At 39.6% G+C, this 9,203-nt stretch overlaps 1 long non-coding RNA gene across 1 annotated transcript in view; it reads left to right on the forward strand.

Annotated features, from left to right (window-relative positions):
* The window catches only part of LOC150004952 (uncharacterized), a 35,769-nt gene extending 27,323 nt beyond the window's left edge, over nt 1–8,446 (forward strand). The window contains exon 3 of the long non-coding RNA XR_016512311.1: nt 8,074–8,446. This is a non-coding gene — a long non-coding RNA (uncharacterized LOC150004952). The remainder of the gene's footprint in view (nt 1–8,073) is intronic.
* Nucleotides 8,447–9,203: the final 757 nt, after the last annotated feature.

Below are 9,203 nucleotides of genomic sequence, written 5' to 3' on the forward strand. Positions count from 1 at the left end.
CTAGTTTTATGTAAGTGCACCCTATGATGTTTGTCCAATGACAAAATTATCTATCAACATATTTCTTAGAACATATCTCCATTATTAAGTGATGCATGGCCATGTATACCACATCTTCTTTATGCATTCATCCATTGACAGACACTCAGGTTGCTTCCATATCTTGGCTATTATGAATAATGCTGCAACAAACATGGGAGTGCATATATATCTTTGATATCGTGTTTTTATTTCCTTTGTGTTTATACCCAGAAGTGGCATTGCTGGATGCTTCCTAGCAGATGTTTCTGTCCAAAGGATCTACTCCCCTTGGAGCAGTTGGGGAGCTGATACCACCATCAGCTTTAGGAAACTGTTAGACTGAGACAATCTACCTTGCCAGTGATTGATTCAGATATCCTAGCTCAAGCCAATCCATGCACGCCATTCTCTTTAAACAAGGGGTGGGGGTGGGGAATGGGGATATGTGGTGGAGGAGGGAGGATGAAGGAAGATTTCAGTTGTTTTCTCATAAAATATTCTATGCCCTAGGAAACACAGCAGAGACTCTGGTTAACTTTTCATAATGTCAGAAATGAAAACCCACGTAATCCTAAATCATCTGTCATTTGTGATTAAACCTTCAGAAGACTCCTAGAAATTAGGGCAGCAACAAAAGAGAAATAAATTCTGACTTTAACCAATATAAAGACTAACCCCTATAAATAAGGTACTTGCTTGGAAGCTGGGTGATGTGGCAAATTGGTTACAGTTGAGTAGGGCTGATGGGAGGTGAGAAGGATAATGAAGGGTGTGGACATTCATTGGCCAGCAGATGTGGAAAACACAAAGCTAATTTTGTATCTATCTATCTAATCATCAAACCATTTATCATGCCTTCATTCAATATATGTGAGCTTATGTGAATGAGCATGAGAATAAACAAGTTAAGTCCTCCTGCTCCTCAAGGGGGACTTCCAGATACAGCTGTGTAAGGTGTACATGGCGAAAGTTCAGTGAACACTCTTTACATCATTGTCTCTTGTGAATTGTGCAATGAATGTATAAACCATGAAGCTATGCCACAGTCTAAACAGAAAGCAAACAAGGAAGCAGGCAATTATGGTACAGTATTTAAGGTAAGTAAGAATGGAGACTGTAGGAGCAGAGGAAGAACAATTAATCAAATAATTGGTTGGGTGGTTGCATTTCAAATAAGACTTCCTGGACAGAAAGATATAATACTGAGCCCTGTGGACAAATGAGAGTGAGCCAGGTGAATATGTGGGTGGAAAGAGTTCCAAGCAGCTTTTGAAAAACAGCTTTATTTTTTCCTCGGTTCAATGCATATAGCCTTTTATTTTTGTTTTAGTGATTTAGGCACAAACTATTCCCATATTTTCCTTCTTATTCAATAAATAATTCTCAGGCATAGAGGCTTTCAGAACATGGCAGTCTGGTTGGTGCAATCAGTGGAAGGGAGTGCAGCTTCTATTGCAACTTCTACCACGGCTATGCAAGCATGGGGCACAAAGGCTCCTGTGGGCATCTGCGGCCTACACTACCTGTTTGTTCATTGTCAAAACATGGCAGCAGCTGGACCCCCACCCTGACTTTTGGCATATGCTAATGAGCAATATGCAAATCAACCCAGTCCCAGCTTCCCCTGTGAGAAATGGAAATAGACTTTGCTTGTTCCCAGAAGAAATGTTGATGGACATAGCATGACATATAGATTGGGGAAAAGCTGGGAAATATAAATAACTTCTTGAATGTGTTGCTGGGTAAAACTCACCCTAAAGACTTCTGGCCAATATGGAGGCCTAGGCAAACACTGCATCTCCCTCCACAACTAAGGAGCAATACAACTACCTCAAAACTGGAGACAACCAGACGTTCCAGAAAATCGAGCTGCATGGAAGTCCAAAAAAAAAGATATAAAGAAGACATACTCATCCAGACAGGTAAGAGGGGCGGAGCCAGGGCAGAGAGGATGCGGTGTGGTGGCAGCAGTGTCAGGCCGGTGAAAAGCACAGTCACACATTTTTTTTTAAAGCTAATTTATATATATATTTCTTATTAATTTATTTTTAACAAGGTTACTTTATTTTTATTATTATTTTTTATTTTTATTTTATTTGTTTTTAGAGAGAGGGGAAAGAAGAAAGAGAGGGAGAAAAACATCATTGTGCAGTTGCTTCTCACATGCCCCCAACTGGGGATCTGGAGTGCAACCTAGTCATGTGCCCTGACTGGGAATCAAACCAGGGACATTTGGTTCATAGGCTGTTGTTCAATCCACTGAGCCACAGCAGCCAGGGCTCAGTCACACATTTTTAAAACTAGGGAGGGACACCTGAGGAGCGCTCCCAGCACCAGACCAGATTGCGTAGCTCCGGGTTTCAGTGCAGGGGGAAATCAAGCCTCATTGCTTCTGACTGTGCAAACCAGTGGGAACTGGGGCAGAGGAAGAAACTGCCGGTCTCTTAGCAGAGTCCACTTGTTTAAAGGGACCCCACAGTCCTAGAATGTCCACAGGCCCAACCACTCTGGGAACAATAGCCAGGGCAACAGCTAGAGAGGCGCCAGTCCCATACAAAAGTGGACGAAGTGCCTGGAAAAGAGGCAAGCGCTGAGCAAGTGGCATTTTTCCCTCTCAGGCCCCTCCCCCACATACAGCGCCACAACTTGGTGAAATGGGTCGCCCTGTACTGACAAATACCTAAGGCTTCATCCCTTACAACATAACAGGTGTGACAGCTCTACTACATAAGACATAGAGGCAAAATAACACAGGAGCCTGTCAAGATGAGACAGAGAAGTATGGCCCAAAATAGGGAATGGATCAAGGTTCCAGTGGGAGAACTAAGTGACGAGAAGATAGCCAACCTAACAGACTCAGAGTTCAAAATGCTGGTGATAAAGATGCTCACAGGCTTGACAGATATGCTTAAGTACGTCAAACGCATAAGGGAAGAAGTGAAGGCTATGTTAAATGAAATGAAGGAAAATCCACACAAAATCAATGGTGAAGGGAAGGAAACCAGTGTTCAAATCAATGATTTGGAATATAAGGAAAAAAAAAAGCAGTCAACCAGTACAGAATGGGGAAGCTAGAATTGAAAAAATTGAGGAGAGGCTTAGGAACCTTTGGAACAACTCTAAACATGCCAACATCCAAATCATAGGGGAGCCAGAAGAGGAAGAGCAAGAAATTGAAAGCTTATGTGAGAAAATAATGCAGGAAAACTCTCCAAATTTGGCGAAGGAAATAGACATACAAGTCCAGGAAGCACAGAGAGTCCCAAACAAGCTAGGTCCAAAAAAGACCATACCAAGACACATCATAATTAAAATGCCAAAGGTTAAAGATAAAGAGAGAATCTTAGGAGCAGCAAGAGAAAAGCAGAGAGTTACCTACAAAGGGGTGCCTATAAGACTATCAGCTGATTTCTCAAAAGAAGCTCTGCAGGCAAGAAGGGACTGGCAAGAAGTATTCAAGGTGATGAAAAGCAAGGACTTACAACCAAGATTACTCTATCCAGCAAAGCTATCATTTAGAATGGAAGGGCAGATAAAGTGCTTCCCAGACAAGGTAAAGCTAAAGGAGTGCATCACCACCAAGCCATTATTATATGAAATGTCAAAGGGACCTACTTAAGAAAATAAAATCAAAATTATGAACATTAAAATGACAACAAACTCACAATTATCAGCAACTTAATCTAAAAAATAAAAAGAAAATCCAACTAAGCAAACAAGAATAGGAATAGAATCATAGGTATGGGGATCATTTGGAGGGTTATCAGCTGGGAGGAGGAAGAGGAAGAAATGGGGAATTGGTGCAAGGATTAGGAAACATAATTGTTAGGTACAAAGTAGACACAGGGAAGTTAAGAATAATATAGGAAAGGGCGAAGCCAAAGAACTTATATGCACGACCCATAGACATGTACTAAGGGGGATGGGATTGCTGGAGGGAAGGGGGCTACTGAGCAGAGGGGAGCAAAGGGAAAAAAATTGGGACTACTGTAACAACATAATCAATAAAATATCCTTAAAAAAAAACCCCTCACCCTAACCAAAATGTATGTTCAAGAACATGTGGAGATGGCACCTGCAAGCACAAAGCAGGAGACTCCAATGGGCCCTCAAGGTGGACTGGGAGTCTTCTCTTCCCCTCTTTTCCCCCTTCTTTTCTTTCCCCTCTCCTTGCTCCAATGGGCACGTTGAGGTGGACTAGGAGTTTCCCTCTTATCTCTAACCCTTTTGCCTCCTTTCTCTCAATAAACCTGGTATAAAATCCTAGACTGTTCTCTGGGTGATTTCTCAGAGCAAAGGCAGCCTGACAGAGCCATTACAGAATTCTCTGCTTACAAAAATTAAGGCATGAGTTCCCAAGGTGGAGATGATGCCTTTTTTTCTAGCAGGAAACAGTGGACATAAATCCGTTTATAATTCAATTTATTGGGGTGACATTGGTTTAAAAAACCAGTAAGTTTCAAAAGTATAACTCAATAAAATAACATCTGCACAGTGCATTGTTTGTCCATTGCCCCAAGCAAAGTCTTTTTCCATTCTCATTCCTACTCCTCCTTGGCCCACCTCCACATTAATTAATTGCTTGAATGGATGTGAAAAACAGCTTTTGAAAACCGTGGAGGCAAGAGAAATCTTCATAGACTCAAGGATTTGCAAGAAATTTATGTAGTTGGAATGATGAGGAGGGAGACAAGGGCCAGGAATATGACAGATGTTTTCCTGAGCCCAGTGAGAACCAACTGAAGGAGAAACATGTCGTGGTCAGTGTTGCTTTTTAGGATGATCCCTCTGGCTACTGTATAGAAGATGGGTTGGAAGAGTACTAGCTGGGAATCGTGGAGTTTAGTTAGGAGGCTGGCACAGTAATCCAGGTGTAAGTTGAGAGGGCCTAGAGTAAAGTTGTGTTAGTGCGTTTTGATGGAAGAGATGGAGATAGACTATGTTAGGATGTATAATATCAGAATTTGATGACTGGTTAGATGCCAGAAGTGATAGAGAGGCTAGGAATGATGGGTGGTTCCTAGGTTGCTGGCTTGACCTTTCTGTAGATAGTGGGGCCACTTACTGAGCTGAACAAGGGAAGAGAGGTCTGTGAATATGGTGATGAGCTCCATTTGAGATATCTGAATTTGAGTTTCCTGTGGGAACCACAACTGGAAATGAAGGTAGCATATATAGCTGATGATCAGGAGGGTGATATGGGGGTCCTCATACTCCCAGTCATTGGATGTGATCTCCCAGGGCCTTGTGAAAATGAGAGGAAAAGAAGCCTTAGACAATAACTCCAGAAAGTGCCAACATGTATGAGACAGAGTGAAGTCAATGTGAGGAGATTGAGGTGAGCAACACCATTTTTTTTTCTTCCTCCTTCTTTCTGGATTGCCAAGTTTGGCTTTGGCCAAAGTAGAGTGGAGTCGGGGTGATCTCTGAGCTCTTAAAATATTCATCATTGCACTCCCAGTGATTGGCAGGGAGCCTGGCAAATATAAGAACTCATTGGATATTAGTTGAAAAAAAGATTGAATCAATAAATTAAAAAGTGTGGCTATAAAGCACTGAGACTTTAAAAAACAATATACAGTACCAACGTTTATGCATCCAAAAACATGTTTTCTGCAAAGCAGTTGCCTTAGTGAATATTTATCTCCTTGTAGGAAAGGCTTTTTAAAGTATACAAGCAAAGACAAATACCATATGGGAAAAGATCTATATATCTGACTACATAAAAGTAAAAAGTTTAATTTAGAAATCATTAAAGATTGAAAGTCAAATGACAAACTAGGAAAGCAAAGTACATCACATATAAAGGGTTGGCTTCTTTAACATATGAACATTCCTGTAAAAAACAAGATAATTACAAAGCCATAATAGGCAACCAACAAAAGAACAAATGCAAATAACAAATAAATCTATAAAAAGTTACATCTTATTAACAATCAAAACAGTCACCTTAACATAACTTTTTTTTATGTACCAACTTGGCAATGAATTTTGAAAGTTAAATATATATGTCTCTATATATATGTATATATATATATATATACACACATACACTTTTGGTTCAGAAATTCTAGAAATTTATATTAAAGAAATAATCAGGGATCTGCAAAATATATATAAATACAAAACCGCTCATTGCATCATAATTTTAGCGGCAACAAAGTTGTAAACAACAAAAACAATAACAAAATTACAAATAATTTGTTTTTGTTTTTTATCTTTTCTATTTTCTACTTTCTACAATAAAGATATTGAGTTGGCCAAAACGTCCATATGGTTTTTTCCATAACTAAAGACACATTTTAAAATTTGCACCAATAACTTAATTGATTTGGATATTATGAGTATGTCAACTATCTCTCACTATTGGCTTCTAGTGGGTCGAGGCCAGGGTTGCTGCTAAACAGCTTCCGATGCATAAGACAGCCCCACAGCAAAGAATTATTTGGCCAAAATGTCAATAGTACCAAGAAACTTCACAAATCACTTTTGACACATCCAATCAGTCACAGCACCTTCTCCATAACTGCACGAATCTTTTTTTGCATTTCAGTTGTGTTTTTACTTTTCTTGAAATAATAAAGCATAATATGTCAAAAATTTTGTATATCTTCTTCCATCTTCAATATTAAAATGGCTGCACAAAACTTCACCAATTTTGGTACGTTTTTTAAAATGCATGCTGATATGACAGTTGTCAGAATACAAGCTAACAAAATAGTTTCAAATGATGTTAAAGACAACTAAGCATTATTAGAGCCATCCTATGAAAAAAAAAGTAACAGACTTTTTGGCTAACCCAATAAATGGCCTTTGCAAAATGAGAAAACAAATAAATGCTGGGGTTTGTTTGTTTGTTTTGCAAAGGGAGAATATTTAGGAGGCCTAGCAGGGTCTTTCTTTAGCAGTGTTGAGAGCTAATTTCTGACACACAAAGGAAATTGATCTTATTACTCTATAGCCATTATTTCATTTGGATCAAATACAGCTGTGATTCAGTTCCATTACCCACCTTACTCATCTGCAAAATCTACACCAAATGACTTAGGGTCTTGTGAGAAATTACTCTCATAAAGTATAAAAATTTCCCCTTCTCTGAAGAAATGCAAAGGACTGCTGTTTGGATTTTAGGAAACACACACACACACGCACACACGCATAAATGCTTAGCATGGTGCTCAGCATATGGAGCTCAATAAATAGTAGAATTGTTATCCTCATTTTCTTATTTGGTTTTATTTATTTCCGCAGTTGTCTAGGAGGCCAGATTGCTGAGGACAGATGGGTGAATTCTCCAGCCAATGCTTTTGATAAAATACTGACTCATTCCATCAGTATTTTTGGGTATTCTGCAGGCTCCCACCTTAAAATGTCAAGATTCCAGGACTCAGAGAAGCAAATGAATAATGTCTAATAACTGCCCTAGCAACACCCATGGACTGTCCCAGTAGACATTGTAATTCCTCAACCCACATCAATAAATTATCTTGAAAATGAAAGGCTGGGTTTGGGGCTAAGCCTTGGTTTGCCCTCCGCTGCCATCTGGGGGTAGGGAGGGGGAAATGCTGCGTCTCCTGCCTCGTAATGTTGTTTGGAGAAGACCATGGCTTACATGTTCACCTTTAGAGGGAGCTCAAGTTTGTCTTCCCCAACTCCACAACTGGGTCTGGATGGAGATGGGAGATAAAATTGACTCCAACTCTGTCACTTACAGCTGCATGACATGGAGCAATCACTTTCTCTGAGTTTCATCCTCTGTTTAAATGGGCATATAATAGTGGCCATTTCATAGGATGTTATATGAGGAATTAAGACAGCAAAAATAATCACCCTAAATAAGGTCTGATACACTGCAGGTGGTACACAGATGGTAACTCAAGTAAAAGTTTCAAAGCACATGATTAGGCCATACTGGGAGGGAGCGGGGAGGTGTAAAGAGACCATAAATAGGACTGATTGGCAGGGTGGGGTGGGGGTGGGGGACTCTCCTGGTCTTTTCTTTCCTTGAAATTTCATGATTGCAATTCTCTCTTTTCCCTCCAATGAATCCAGCGCTGAAGCTGCTTCCCCAGCAGGCAAGCTCTGGCCTCCAGGAAGACCTATCCATGTGGAGAGAGTAGAAGAGAGAGGGGACTGGAAAGGTCAGGAGAGCAGCTCTACACAGAGTCAGAAAAGCCAGGATCAGAGTGTGGAGTTCGAAAAAGGAAACCAAGGACAGCAAATCGTTTCTGTATGGATACTCAATCTGATTTGGGAGTGGATGAATGTGCTGAAAAGGGATCTGGGGATGCATTCAAGTATGAGTGATGTCAATGGAGTATACAGATGTTGTATTATAAAGTTGTACACCTGAAGTTTATATAATGCTATTAACCAATATTACATCAATAAATTTAATAAAATAAGTAAAATTAAATTCAAAACATTTTTTTAAAAGAATGAGTGTTTTGATTAATTAGCAATGTCTGCTGTGGTTGTGGAATAGGAAATTGGTGATGTATATGCCATGTATTTGCCACTTTGTGGTCTGGCAAAGTACTGTTCAGTTGTGGGCCATGGAGCAGTACTGATCCGTAAGCTGTCTGAACTGGTCTGTAATAAGGTAAGAATTGAAATTGAAATCAGGAGTGTTTAGAAATTTGTGTAACAATTTGACAGTAATTTTATTGACTCTATTAAATCTAATTGAATCTATTGAATTTATTGAATCCAATAATAAAACATTCAAGCTTTTATTTTTTGTCTTTTAAAAAATTTTTTCTAGTAATTCACTTTTATTGAATTTTATAAAATTATCAGTCCATGACAGATTGAAAATATAAATGGTACTTCACCAGAAAGACTTAAGAAGCACTGGCTGAGAGAGAGCTTCAGACAAAAGAACAAAAGGAGTCCTTTCTGCTCCTCAGTGGACCACCAAGCTTATTAGGAGACAACAAAGTAATAAGGAATGGACATTGCTTAGATTTCCGCAAATCTCTCTCATGAACAGGCAGTGGTAACTGGTGAAGGGTTCAGAAGTTTGGGATTCTGGCTGCCTTTGTCTCAGAGACTGGTTAATGAACTGAACACTTTCATTTGGTTGTTTATACCTTTTGTCTTCCCAAAAGTTGAAACTGCTTTGGTGAAACTGAGGCAGCTCAACAAATACAACATAGTTTCTCACCAAATTTCTGAAGTGG

This window comes from Furipterus horrens, unplaced genomic scaffold, assembly GCF_987537825.1.
Source record: "Furipterus horrens unplaced genomic scaffold, mFurHor1.1.pri manual_scaffold_7, whole genome shotgun sequence".
In the NCBI taxonomy this organism is placed as follows: Eukaryota; Metazoa; Chordata; class Mammalia; order Chiroptera; family Furipteridae; genus Furipterus; species Furipterus horrens.